The sequence below is a fragment of the Manis pentadactyla genome, chromosome 5 (genome assembly GCF_030020395.1).
Source record: "Manis pentadactyla isolate mManPen7 chromosome 5, mManPen7.hap1, whole genome shotgun sequence".
In the NCBI taxonomy this organism is placed as follows: Eukaryota; Metazoa; Chordata; class Mammalia; order Pholidota; family Manidae; genus Manis; species Manis pentadactyla.
Genome location: NC_080023.1, coordinates 23,181,397 through 23,197,282, shown reverse-complemented (window position 1 = coordinate 23,197,282; position 15,886 = coordinate 23,181,397).

The following is a 15,886-nucleotide window of genomic DNA, read 5'->3' as shown; positions in this document are numbered from 1 at the left end:
CCCTTTTGTACTGAGACATTACATTATGGAAGGAAACAAAATGTTCCTGTACCATGAAGTGAAACCAAGCGGCATCCTGAAAGTGGTTTATGGAAGAATGAATTTGGAAGTTCATGGCTCACTAATGAGTTGAACATGTTTTCACTCAAGAGGCAATAAATAAAATCAATACTTTGTTTTCATTTAAGGCGAAGACTTATACTCCCAATGTCCAAATGGAATTTTGACATTTAAATAAACAGTTCAATATATAAATATATCACTTACTGCCTTCTATTCTGGGGTTAAGTTCTTCAAGATCTAGTTATGACATTGCTTCATTGCTAACGTGTTTCAAAGCATTTTACATGTTAACATTTTGCTAAACACTCTTTATCATGGTTTCTTCATCCTTGGACTCTTAACTATTTAGTTATTACACTTAACAAGAAAAGAAACTTTGTCACTATGCATTGAAAATTGAATATAAATATCTTACCTTTTGCTATGGTTTGGATAGGATGTGTCCCTTCAAAATTTACATGCTGAATCGTAATCCCCAAAGGTGATGACGTTAGGAGGTGAGGACTTTAGGAGGGCATTAGGTCATCAGGGCAGAGCCCACATACATGGAATTCCTCTTCTCAAAGAGACCCAACAGAGCTCCCTGCCCTTTCCACTATATGAGAATCCGTCAGGAAGCAGGCAGTCAGCGGTTCAGGAAAAGACTCTCACCAAAATGTGACCATGCTGGCACCATGCTCTTAGAGTTCCCAGCCTTCAGAACTGTGAGAAATACATTCCTGCTGTCTGTGGCCACCCAGTCTATGGCACTTTGTTATAGCAACCTAAACAGCCTAGGACACCTTCCTATGTATCAAAATGAAATGAATATATATGTGTAAAATACCTAGCACAATTCCTGGTGTAAATTTAGAATCAAGTATAACAGTTGTGTGTGCCTGTGTGTATGTGTGTAAAGTTATATACAGAGTTAATATAAGGACAAAATATTTCTGGATACAAGAATTTGTAAAGTGTTTGGTTATAAATCTATTCCCAGGGATTTTATTTGCCTAGTGAGATACCGGAAAATTTTATTTAATAATATGTTAATTTAATTATTTCTGTCTCTAATAATCTGTATGAAGTACTGATCTGGGTTAAAATACCAACCATCCAGGGTAATCGGTAGGTCTTAGTGGAATTCGTGAACCTCCTTCACTCTACTTAACAGTCCCTTGTGATCTCTCAGACTTCTCCATGGTCATGAAGGAGACACGAGGGAAATCACACAAATCCAGATTGAATCGTTTAGACAAGAGTTTTTCACAATCCTATCTATCTGAAGAGTGTTCACTTCTATTTGGGGATCATGTGCCATCCTAATTTGTTTCTATAGTCTTATTTATACTTATCATGCTACAACTCATCTCCAACTGTCCCCCAGATAAGTGAGGTTTATTTTCTTTCTCTTTGTTGGCAGAATTCATATAGCTTCTTGCAGATATCTTTCCAGCAAAACATTCATCACAACTTATAGTTCTTAATTCAAAGAAAAGTCCCTTGTGTAAACAACTTGCCATGCTGTAAATGAATGTCTACATTAATGATTTTCCTATTAAAATCACCAGTGACAAACTTTCAAGACATTCTATGTGAATCCACTTCTTTTCTGTCTTAAATACTCAGTACATTCAGATTACAGTATGTGTGCATCTACTCAAAGTCCAAGTATTACTTGATAAAATGCAAATAATTAACTATAGAGACATTCATTAATAAGGCTAACAATTTGCTTACTGATTATGCTGGGGGATTCAGATAGCTTTTGTCCTTTCTGTTTCTCTACCCAACATCCATCAAAACATCTTAGCAGAATGTTGTATTTTCAGTGGACAATCAATTTCAGATTCTTATCATCTGAAAGGAGACTGCATGAATAACAGAAATATGAACAATTAACACATGGCATTTTTAAGATAATATCAGATATATGCTTTAGGTCAATGTTTCCTGCCTTTGGGAATAAACTTGATGCAGTATTTAAGAAAACATAAAATACTAAATTCTGAGGATAAGGCTTTTATATTTCCTCTGGTTATTTCTTTCCAGTTGAATAATGTCCTTTGAATCTGAGATCCAATCATCATCACTTGGAGAAAGATTCTGACTACCACTTTAAAATAATTCTTTTCCTAGCAGTTTGCAATGATACATGGTAGGATGTAACTGTATTTTTGTTTAATCCTAAATTATCTAATTCACGTAATAAGCAAATGTTGAAATGAAGAAAAGATGTGTTGTATAATTTTTCTCAAATAACACAGACTGAATGTCCAGTAATTGGCCCAAAGTCCTGACTTTGGGCCAATTACTTGCATTTCAGGCCACATTTTACATATCAAGTTTAGTCTCTCCTTCTTGAATATTTGCCTATTTAATAGAGTGCTTCCTATTTATATCATGCCTATGCCAGAGGAATTTAATGTAATTTAGATTATTCATTAATTTTGAAAGTGTAACTGCAAACTAGATGACTGTCTTTACAGTGATGGAAACTGAGGCAGTGTTGGGACCTTTTGCCTCTTTTAGGCCTGGGACGGCCGCAGACTGGAGGTTTCCATCCTCCCTCGTTACTTCCGCGTTCGTGGCCCAACTGAGTTCCCGCGCACGCGCTCTTATCCCTAACTCCGCCTCCCCACCTAACCCGAAACCTGCCTAAGACCCTAGTGACAGATGAGATAATCAATTCCCATTGGTTTCCGTTACTTCCTTATCTTCCCCTATATAACTAAGCCTCTGATAGAATAAAGCTGAGTTTTGCTGTGCCCTTGAGGCTGACACATCTCCCGGCTTGGTGTGGTTTTTTTTTTCCCCGGATCTCAGGGGAGGGTGTCCAAGCTGCCAACACATGCCCTCTCACTCAGCCCCGGGGATAAGAGGCTGGTCCTGCTTATCCCCCCGCCTTCTTGTTGCTGAAGAGCAACAAGGCAGAGATAATTTTAGTGACTCTTGTGTAACATCCTACCATCTTCTATCTGTGACAGTCTGCCTTCTTGTCACCTCATACACATTGAGTCACTGTATCAAAAGTTTCCATAGAGACCACCCCAAACTTTTATATTTTGCAGCTCATTAGCTGAGAGAGATGCTTCAGTTTTTGCTACTGCATATACATATATATATATATATATATCTGATGAGAAAGTTCTGAAATCACTAAAGAAACATGAGAAAATACAGAGTGCTCAAGAAGGTCACTGGCAAAAAAAATAAAACAAGCAAATTCCCTTTCCTCACTATAAACCCATCATATCCGGTCACGAAGCACTTGAAGTTGGTCCCCAGCAGAGGTCTAGTGATTTAATGTCTCAGTCAAGAACATATCATGCCAGCATCAAGGTGCAGGATCCAAGTCTAGTGGTAAGGGTCTTTGGAATCCTATTAATGGTATTTCAGAATTTCAATGTATTCAAAATATTTAGTAAAATAAAGGCTTCAAGGCTTCAGTGAGAAGCAGCATAGATGAGAGTCACAGCCTTTTACAATGGTGTGAGTCTCTGAGTTCATTATTTTCCTGTATACAAAATGAAACTAATAAACACAAAGTCTCAGCTTTTACCTGTTTGAGTCATCATTTTGAAAGGAGGAAATCAGGCATCCATACTGAAACTGTCCCTATAAATGTTTCTTCTTTACAAAGAAAAAGAGCAACATCAGGTGATGCACCAAAGAAAATATTAGTATGACAGTACATGTAGGAATCATGTCAAACCTAAAATAACTAAATAGTAATAATTATTTTTGTAATAGTATGAGTGATTGCTTGATGGTACTAAACAAGCGGCTATGGAATATAGGATGCAAATTCCAACTGTTGCTCTGTAACAGAATGTTCTCCCAAAATCTGCTTTAAGAAACTATTGTTTTGGAAGACTCATTTTTGGGAATTCTTTTGAAGCCTTATATATTTTTTTCTTCTATTTGTGGCCTTAATTTGAAATGTCACTAATTCAGCATTAGAATGCTATCCTTGGTTTTGATATTTTTAGAAAATACGTAGTACTAACATATTATACCTACTGAATGGCTCTAAAGTCATTACATAAAGTCTGAGTGTGTTACATGCATTTAATAAAGCCAAGGTTAGTGTAATTTAACAGAGTAATTTAAAAGAAAGAGAAAAACCATGCTCACCCTGCATATTTATCATATTTTTCCCAGAAATAGATAAAGAAAACGACCAGCAATCTATTCAAGGAAAAGGAAAGTACACACCATGGTATGCAGTGACGAATATAACCCAGGCTGACTTTCACTCCCTGCAAAGCAATGTGAATGTCTTTGAAAGATGTGAGGTAGTATAAGCAGAAATGGTAGGCAGAGAATTTCTGGTTGAAATTATGCATGAAAGGTATTATTCAAATTATCCCTTGTGAAAGCACAGGTTAGCTGTTGCCTTCTTTGTAAAAGCAAAAATCAATATAATTACAGAATATAGTGTTAATAGTTTAGTCATTTTTGTTTTTCAGGCTTGTTTTCCCAAGCATGTTTTTCTACATGGTAAGTTGTACTTATGCCAGTAAAATTGTAGTTGAGATCTTAATACTGTGTTTTCTTCTTTTCTTAAGTACAGATGGACGTGTTACAAAATATCAGGGTTTGCTAGATAATTACTGTCTCAGATATACTGTGAGTACTTGGGAAATTTCAGATTCCAGACTTTATTGCAGATCTACTGAGTAGGATAACCAAATACCTGTGCTACTGTGACATATTACCACAAACTTTGCAGTTTAAAACAACACAAATTTACTCTCTTATGGTTCTGGGGGTCAGAGTCCAAAGATAGGTTTCACTAGGCTGATGTCAAGGTGTCAGCAGGTCGGTTCCTACTGGAAGCTCTGGGAACAATCTGTTTCCTTGTTTTCTCCAATTTCTAAAGGGTGTCGATGTTCCTTGGATGTAAGCCCTTTCCCCATCTTCAGAGGTATAGTAAGGTATCATCTGCAAATCTGTCTCTGCTTCCTTAGTCATATTGCCTTTTTTGATTTTGACTTCCTGTCTCCCTCTTTTAATGGCCTTTGTGATTCTATTAGGCCACCCAGATAATCTAGATAATCTTCTTATCTCAATCCTTTATTTACTCACATCTGCCAAGACCCTTTTGCTATTAAGGTAACATATTCACAGGTTTTGGGGATTAAGAGTTTGGCATCTTCTCTGGGACCATTATTCTGTCTACAACAACAAGTTTTAGTAGAGCTAGATGATCTCACTCAGCAATTAAATTCTATAACTATGTGCTCACCAACATTTTTGTTGGTACATAGAACTATTTACTTATTCATTCCTTCATCCCATCATTAATTAATTTCTTCATTCATTATTCAACAAGCATTTATTTCCTACCTACTGAATGTGAGGCACAGAGCCAGTCCATGGAGACACAAAATGAATTTAAAAAGAAATGCCTACCCTTATGCAATTTTATCTTTTAATATAGTTCCTAAACTGAATCCTATATTTATTACCTAATATGTGCAAGGTGTGGTCCACTTACAAATAAGTAGACACACTCATGCAGTATACAGAGCATGTAATATACTGTTTTCATTGAAACTATAGGTATTCTTTCAGAAGCAAATTGTAAGGTAGTTTAAAGAGTCATCCATAGGGATATATCATAGAATTGCTAAGTAAAAAAAAAAAAAGGAAGGCTGTAAGACTACTGCCTGCCTAGGGAGATATACCAGCAATTGATGTACTGGTGGAGTGTCAATAAAATCAAATTTTGCTTGTTAGAAGAATAATGAGCTCTTTTCTTCTCTGCACCCAAGGGAGATTCATTCATGAACATATATTTTATGCATGTTCCTCACCTCTCCCGATAAAATAAAAGTGCCAGAAGTGGTCATCTGGGGGTGGTTTTTATTTTACTTTTTATTCTCTCTTCTGAGAAGAAACATGTTACATAACTTCCATTACATGCAGAATGGCACAATAGATGTTTCGTTATTTGGATTCCTGGCCAAGAGATTTAATAAATGTTCAATTAAAGGCTATGTGGTTTTTGTAATTATCGTATCAGAACTGATAGAAAATTTCCTCTACTGTTAAACATGTCCAAAGTTAGGCGACAATCTGTTAATGCCACACAGAAAATGAAAACTAGTAAGTCACTGAAAAAAAAAAAAAGCAGTAGCTCTCATTGTCCATAGTCAGGCCTTTCTGAACACGGCCCCAGGAACTCTCATCTTGCCTCACGTGGCTCTCTCTGCTTCTGTCGTCCTTGGCGCTCCCACACATTTTTGCCATACCTCCTGCCTGCTTTTCTTCTCTTGGGATAGTAGCAGAGAGGCTTTGAGGAAGCATCACTGTTACAACACATGAGCAATTTGTTTTTCACTTTTGCTGTGTATCTTCAGATACTCTGTGCTCTGAAACCACTTCAGGATATCCAGGTATCCTTTTGAGTTTGCCTCATGGTTTCACCTTTTCCTCTGTTTCTTGAAATGTATCTGTTGTGCTTGCATTCTGTTTACAATTGAAATAAGAAAGCCTGATGAAGTGACTTGAGCTTTATGTTAACATGTACAACTGGCATTGTATGATTCCAGTTTCAGAAAACATTTTTACTTCAACAGAAGCCTTCAATACCCAAGTCCTGTGCTTCTCAAACACTTCTAGGCTAGTGTATTTGGGATCTCAAAAGTTAAACATGAAGCGTCTGTCTAAAGCATGCATCTTACTTCAACCAGATGTAATTTTTTATAAGTAAAAAAACACTACTTTTGTCTTACTGATTAGAATATACAATTTACATGTAGATGTTTTAAAGCTGTCTCCAACTTCAAATACATTTGTCCTTGTGATAGGTTATTTCAGGTTCACATAGCTCAAGAAGCCTCCCTACAGAACTCCACAGAAAGCATATTTAACACGTCTTTTATAACGGATATTTCTGCAGAAAAGTTTGAGAATATCTGCCTTAAAAGATTGGCAATTAGCTTTGCTGGATAATCTTTCAGTCTCTCATTATCCATATGTATCACTACCAACCTTTGGCCTGGAATAGAACAGAGGCTAGTTTTCAGCTCCATGTTCAAGTAAATTTTTAGTAACTGCTTTTTCAATAGCAAGAGGAACAGTTGAAAAGCAGAGTCATCAGAATAAAAGATGACTACAAAAAATGTGGGTAATGCTAAGAAGAGCTGTTTTTTACACCCTAGCTAGTATCAGACACAGTCAAGGCAACCACAGAGGTTGGGGGAAGTTTTACAGACAGATGGCAGGAGAGGGCATCAGACTGTGGGAGTTAGATGGACATTACAAATTACTTAGAGCCATATCACATCTTACAGATGAGGAAAATGAGGCATGAAGGTGAAGAGATTTTTCTTCATCGCAGATCCCCTAAATGAAAGAAGTAGGCCCTGTGCTAAAGGGAATTAGTCATGACAGCAGGAAGAACATCTGTGTGTGGGTATGTATGTATATGTGTGTGATTACATATATATGTATATATGTGTACATATATGTGCATATGTACATGCACACACACACATATATATGCCCTTCAACAACAAAAACTTACTTATAAAGGCCAGCTTCAGTCCTGATTAATGGACCTTAGTGAATCCCATATAGTTTTAATTATGGGTTCTATTTAGGGAAAGAAGAGGCAGCAAATTATAGAGAAAGTGCTCTGTGGACATAATCAGGGCACTGGGCTCAGCTCTGCTCTCTGTGACCTTGACGATAACACTGTCACAGGTACCAGGGCCCTTCCTCCTCATTCATAGCTACAGCTCTTTTGCATTATAGGGTAACATAAAGGAAAAAGTACAGGAAAAATAATAATCTTAGGATATTTTATTATTTGAATTGTGTTTACTATGTTATAGGAAAGTGTTTTTCTTCCACCTGCTTTCAGAGGAAGAAACATTCACTAACATCTCACAAACTAAAATTTTACTGTAGCACCTTCAGTTTCTCTCAATTCAGCCCCTCTTGCAACCATAGCAACCTACATGTATAAAAGAGTAAGACAAGATGCCCCTGATTGTGTCTTGCCCAGGTGTCCTGCCAAATACTTGACATTCCATGATTTGTGGCTCCAGAAGCAAGTCAGCATGTCATGCTTTTATTTTCAAATTATTTAATTACTTTCCTGCATTGAAACAGTGAGAACTATGAAGTCAACAGATTATCAACTATAACCTGATTTAAATCTCTGCATCTTGAATACTGTGTCTGTGTTCTTGTAACTAAGTAAGGATACTTTCTGAAAGACTGGAGCTAGAATTCTCATAAGACGTAGATTTATGAAACTATCATTTAGTCCTATCAGATAGAGGTAGAAGAAAAGAACAAGAATAAGAGAAAACAAAGGACAGTCGATAGAGCTTGAACTTTAGATCAGGACCTGCTCTAAATCTCAACCTTGCATATCCCAGCAGAAAGAATTTAAGACAGTCTCTTCTGCATCTAAGTTTCTGTTTCCCCATTTTTAAAACAGAGATATTGATAAACACTCTTAAGACTTTTGCAGTGAATTACTGAGGTCACATGTGTAAGTCCCATAAAGCATAATGTAAGCCGAGCTGCCCAAAGTGAAGCAAATGATCTGAATCACAGTTTTCCCTTCCTTCCCATAGTTATAAGGCAGTAGAAAATGAGACCAGCAACACAATTTGGGGTCACTGGCAAAGAAAAAGTAGAACATCATTAAATATAACATCTCCTCAGGTAAATCTGAAATTTCTATTGGTGTGTTGACATGGCTTCCAACACGACAAATTCCTATGTCGTTCCCATCAGCAGCTGGGTGTCTCCCTTGAACCTACAGAGTCCTCTAGCTAACTAGTCAGTGTGGATTTTCTCCTGGCAACATCTGGAGAAGGCAGATCCTGCTGAGCTTCCTAGGGGGACATTGATCTTATAAAGCTTTTAAAGATGCTGATCTTTCAAAGGCCCAAACTCTCTGGAGTCACCTTAGAAACACAGGTCTGGAAACTGGGGCGCCTCATGCATCAGTGCTTCTCTCAGGATCTCACGCTGTTTTGTGAAGCAGACACAACCCAGCTGAGCTCTGTGTTCCTCACAAACCCTGGGTCTGCCTCTGCTGAGGCACTGGATGTTATAGCACAGAAGCCATCAGTCTCTCTCAAGAATTCCTTTCCAGGGACCGAGGGGCCTTGACAAAAGTCACAAATACCTCTTCACATTTCCCTTTTCTAAGAACAACTCCAGATGTCCACAAATTCCTGAAGTCTAGTTAGGGTAAAAGTAAACTTTAAAGCAGCTACTGGATTTGGACTATTTCAAGAATCATATTACACTCTGAGAAGTGGATTTTAAGCTGTCAAGGTCATGCTGATACGGTGCTAGTCATTTTTCCAGCTGATGTGGGGAAGGGTAACATAGTAAGGGTCCTGCATTCTCTCTCAGCTGACAAGGGTTTTAATCCCAGCTCTGTCACTAAGCAATTATGTGGATTTATGTGAATCATTCAGTAGCTCTGGACCTAAGGACCTTCCTCTATGCAGACTAAATTATTTCTGAGTGCCCATCCAGGACTAAGATTTTACAGTCTGTAACCTCAATTTGCTATTGCTTGGATAGCCAGGTGAATTGAATGCTCTCTCAAAAGCACAAACTAACTTTCTTGAGACTACTTGCATGCAAGGTTATTAGGTAAATTTTTTTTTAATGTTTCTGTTTGCAGAAAAAATCTCTTTGCACTGTAGCTTCATAATAATACTTAATGCATTAATATTATAAAGTTCATGACACATTTTCTGTTCTTTTCTTTTATTTGTCAAATATGGATTTTGTAAGCACAATTTGCCAGACAAATACATCAAATATGTGAAGAATATGTATTTGTTAGTCATGGAGTTCTTTAAATACTCCCAAACTGGAAACACCATTCAAGAATTTTTCTTTCACCTCTGTTTAGCAATGACTTTCTTTCTGTTTTGATGTCCAAATTACATTTATGATTAGTTTATTTTCAAATCTAATATCTATTTCTCCAGCATATATAGTGATTCTTTTATTTATTAATTAAAATTAAGTTACCAGTGGATAATGGATTTCTTCATTAACACAAATCTAGTCATGATTATGTGTTATGATGCCAGTAGTTGAGATTGCAGCGTCTACTGCACATCCTGTGAACTACCTGGTTATACAGCTTAAATTCACATCTTTTGAACATCACACTGTTTTACACATGGTCTCATTGGAGCAAACTGCGGGCTATGATACAGTCATATCCACAAACTCTTGATATCCTGGACTCAATGATGAATGATAGCAGAACCGAAGCAATTACTTGCATGATTCTGCATTGACTGCAGTGTGACAATACTTAGACAACAAAATACCAATGATCCGTTTGAAATTCTTTTGCAAGGGCAACACATTGCAAGTGGCAAATTCATATATAAATCCCTGAGACAGAGGCTTTGTGTATTCTGATCTAATTTTCTGTATTTTTTTTAACTTCGTGCTTCAATGTGTTAGAACTACTGCACTCTTTTATAAAACCTGGTATCCATGACCGCAATATAAGGAAGACACCACAGAACCCACGTATAAGTAAGGAAGCTCGAATAATAGCTGTTTAAACAACCAGTAGAGATATATTGGATCTTAATTGGAAGGGCTTATACTTTCTAATATATAAATTGCCAATGCAGAGATAACCCCAGATAAAGTTATCATCCGAGGGATCTTGTAGGAATCGTAGGTATGTCAACAATAACCTCTGGAGAAGACATAAAGAGGTGGCTCATTTGCTTGTGCACAATATAAGACATGGATTTCAATAGTAGTGTCACCAATGTAGCGCCAGTAATAGGTCAGCTGCTCTTGCACATGAACCAAGTTCTTTGTCTCAAAGGCCTCCAGCAGTGGAGCAAACAAGGAAACAAATAGATGCCAAATAGTGTGACTGGTGCATTTTTATATGTCACAGGCAAATGCCTGCTGTGATGCCCAATTCTACATGAGGAGGTCTAGGAAGGCTTTACAGATGAGGACTATGTATCATTTTTTGGACATCCAAAAGAAAGTTCTTACATGGAGAGAAGGATGTTATAACAGAAGAATTGGCAAATTAATAAACTTGCATTTTGACTTAAATATACAGGCTTTTGTGAATTTATCAGTAAGAGTTAGTCAGTCAAAGCTGGTACATAGATAAGCAAGCTTATTAAAGCAATTTCCTACATCATTAAATCTTAACATAGAAGTTAGGGTCAAGGTTGACTTTGCATAGAAGTATAATACTAAAAGCCACCTGGTTTCTCTTTCTACCTTTCTTTCTTAGCATCCCAGCAGCTATGATATATATGAATCAAGGAGGTAACAAGTTCACCCAACAATAACAGCAACGCATACATTATGTAAGTATGTCTCATACCCATTTAGAGCTGGGTGTATCTAGTCTCTGCTTCTGAGATAAACAGGGAAGGCATTCATATTAACAAAAATGTCCAGTACCATATGATATGTGATTTAGTAGTTGTATACAGAAGAAAATTTAAGAGTTCAGGGAAGAGATGCCTACATAAATTCTCAAGTCCGATTAAAATTAGTGAGTCTGACTTTTGCATGATTTCTTTCCAGGCAGTGATAGACCATAATAAATAATTGATTTAAAATGCCCGATATATCTAGCTGGAGACATCCAGGCAACATTCAAAGTTCAAAGTAACATATAAACTGCAAACCAAATGAAGCATTTATAAAGCCACTGGTTTCAGAATCATGCACATATTATACCCTACCTGTCTTCTTAAAAACATCGCTTAACATCACTGATCATGTTGAATTTGGATGAAGAAATGTGAAATTTCTACCAACATTTATTAAAATTGGCTGAGGGTTTTCATTGAGACAATGCTAACCCTAGTGAAAATACACTGGAGTTTCAAGAAGTCTCAGAAAATCTTCTTGGTAGAGTTAAATATGGGTTTCTATAAATAGGAAAGGCAAATAAGTAAAACCTATTTCTCCCAACAAAAGAAAAATTCCATGCAAAAATATAAAGCTACAGCCTTTAAGGAGAGAATGCTGGACTTGAGAAAAAAATGCAATACTTTTTTGTAAGAATGGAAACCTATTTAAAAGATTTTGAGAAGGAGACTGTGATCATACACTGACTATATGGATAACATGATCCAGTATGAGAAATGAGGAAGCCTAAAAGTTTTTTTCTTTATAATTGGGATGTTTCGGTGCCCCAATATTTTGTTTTCATTAATTTGTTTGTTCATCTAATCATTTATCCAGGCTTCATTAGAACTATTCTATGTATATTCACTTACCATTTATTAAATGTTTATACATGTTGGCTATTTGCTACATCCTGGGGACTTGAAATTCTCTTTATGGAGGATAGACAGATAGCAGAAATCCAACATGAAATTGCCACATGAGAGAGAATCATTTGTTATTACTGAAGAATTATTTCACCTTTTATCTGACATGACTTTGTTGTTGTTAAACAGAGTAGGCTGATGTAACTTTATAGTATCCAGAGGGTACAAGTGTTTCCTCGCTGAATTTGTGCTTGAAGGGGGAAGGGTGCATATGAACATTGTTAATTAATTTAACACTTAATTAGCTAAAATTTTATTTACATCCATTCCATATGTAATCATTCTCAAAACTCAAAATTGAAATAAGAGTTTATTTTTTAAGGCTCAGACCATTTTTGTTGAAGGTTATGGAAACATGCAGTGTCAACATCATCTTTAGTTCATAGAAAATTGAAATGCTGTTATTTAAAAGCATGCCCAGTGTAAACACTACCCACGAGTCATCCAATCCTGTCCTGAATTCATCCTTCATTCTGATGTTAAATCTCAAGTACTTTCTCACGAAGGCAAATGCCACAGCTTTTTAATTGAAGTAAATTCACATAGAACGTTCTATTAGTTTCATCATCTGACATTCATATATAGTGTAATATGATCACCACAATAAGTCTAGTTAACATCTTTCACCGTACACATTTGCAATTTTTTTCCCTGTAATGAGAACTTCTGAGATTACAACTTTTGAATTTGTAATACAATATTATTGACTAGAGTCACCATACTCTATGTTACATTCCAGTGACTTATTTATTTTATAATTAGAAGGTTGTATCTCTTGATCTCCTTCACCTATTTTGCCCATCCCCAAACACCCTCCCCTCTGGCAACCACCAATCTATTCTTTGTATCTCTAAGTGTTGTTTTATTTATTCATTTGTTTTGTTTTTTAAATTCCACACACAAGTGAAATCATACGATATTTGTCTTTCTCTTTCTGACTTATTTCAGCTAACATAATATCCTCAAGGACCATCCATGTTGTCACAAATGGCAAGATTATATTCCTCTTTAGGGTTGAGTCTTGGTTAATTGCATGGATATATATATACCACATCTTTATCAGTTCATCTATTGAAAGGTACTTAGATTGTTTCCATATCATGGATATTGTAAATAAATGAAGACAAGGGTGAATATATATTTTCAAATTAGAATTTTTGTTATCTTTGGATAAATACGCAGAAGTAGAATTGCCTGATCATATGGTAGTTCTGTTTTTAATTTTTGTGGAGTCTCAATACTGTTTTCCATGGTGGCTACACCAATTAACTCCAAAGATAAGGGCAATGAAAACAAAAATAAACAAATGGGACTACATTAAACTAAAAGACTCTGTACAGTGAAGGATGTCTTCAACAAAATACAAAGGCAACCTACTGGATGGGAGAAGAGATTCACAAGTCATATATCTGATAACTCAGAATCCAAATGTATGAATTTTTAATCTCAAGAGCTTGAAAGAAAAAAGTACACAAAATCTTCCAAGCACATCAATTACATTTGTCCAAAGTGTTCTTGACATGAAGAAGTTAACATTTCCACCCTGACAATAAGAACTGAGAGAAAAATGAACATATTATCTTACATTTGTTTGAATGAATGAATAAATGAGTATTTGTTGAGTAATGGGCCTTTGAGTTCTCACTCAAAAACAAAAGAGCAAAAATCATAAATCATAATCAGTTCAAACAAACATGTGACTTGCTTACCCACTTCTGTTTTGCATATGTGATAGCTGAAGATATTTTTTAAAAAGCAAGCCTTTTCCCTCAGTATTGTAATATATTCTTGCATGTAATTCTAATATGCTACTGGTTTAAAATATAAAACAAAGGTTATCTATGCAACAGAGATAGCTCTGCTTCCAAGTGGTACAGGGAAGAACAATGTGTATAAGACAAAACTGCTGTATGTGTGTTGATTATTTAACTGTGGAAGCAAGTCCAGACACAAGTGTATATCTACAATAAAGGAGTGTATGTCTTAAGAGACAGATGATCAGTTTGGTTGAAAAGAGCCTTTCTGACTGCTAGAGCTAAAATGCTCAATTCTTTTCTAATACACAAGCTATTTTATTATTTAGAATAAGGTTTGTTCAGAGTACATGTCTGCCTCTTCTTCAATACTATTAAATGGTCATTAGAGACTGCTGCATAAAGAACATAAAAATGAAATGATATGAGAGGCATAGCAGTTTCAGTAGACAATATGATAAATTGCTTTGAGGAGAGCTGGCTCAAAGAAAAACAGCAATAAGGGCCTATGGGAGAAGCAGCCTTCATGGAGAACACAGTAACTCAGCTGTCATAGTTTACTGGGTTCTTAGAAGGCTGACAATGAAGTAAGTGCAAAGCTGATTCTATAGAATGACTTAGACCATAGGCTTAGAAACACACCCTTTCACTAAAGTCAATATGGCCACATGTTCAGCTGGACCACTTCACAACAAATACAGAAATATCATCACTCAGGAGATTAGAAAGGATGTTGGTTGGCTTTGGTCCACAGGTTTGGAGCATGGACAGGATATTCTGAGTTTTGAAAGGAAATAGATGTGGAAAGATGTTTATTTCACTTTACAACAGACTTCACCTTACTCCCTCCTCACAGATGCCCCACTAGGATATAAAAAAAGGGGTCAGAGAAACAGTGGCCCTCACAACAGGACAGAGGAGTCGAGAATCAAACACAAAGAGTACTTGGATTTTTGGGGGGGGGCATCACTCTTCCTAGGTTGTTTCCCCTTCTAGAGGATATCGAGAGAAAAAGGAAGGAGGAGAGAGAAACAGACAGAAACACACAAACACACACACCGAGAGGGAGAGAGAGAGAGAGAGATGAGATGAGATGAGATGAGATGAGATGAGATGAGATGAGATGAGATGAGATGAGATGAGATGAGATGAGATGAGATTTACCAGGAATTAGTGTAGCCTTTTCAATGCAAATGAGCTGTTGTTCTCTACCTTAGTTTAAGTACAACACAGGCAGATTATGAATTTTTTAGGAAAGTGATTTTCAATCCCAACTGTACTTTAGAATGATCTAGAAGGGCTAGTTTATAATATTCTAAACTTGGGTTCCAACCCAGATCTATTAAATCATAATTTCTGGAAATCTAAATCTTCACAGGCAATTTTAATATAGAGCAAGGGTTGAAAAACTACTAGTCTAAGGGTATAACTAACAAGATGATATGTATTTTGATCGACTTGGATACTTGTTATTTGAAATTGTGAAGTTTGAATCTGTAAACATGTTACGGTGATAAATAACATCCATGCTTCAAATGGCAAAAATGGGTATACTAAACAATTGTGGAAAGAACATGTGGACTTCAGGATACTTCTTGGTTTCCTCCAGATGCTCAATGTATCTTTACATGTTCTAGCACAATGTGTATATTAAAAACAAGTACACAGCTTGTTTCATATGGTAATAAGTGTATTTGATCATTTGTTAGAAATTGAACAAATTGTTTTTCTTTTTTCTTTCTATTTTTCTGTTAG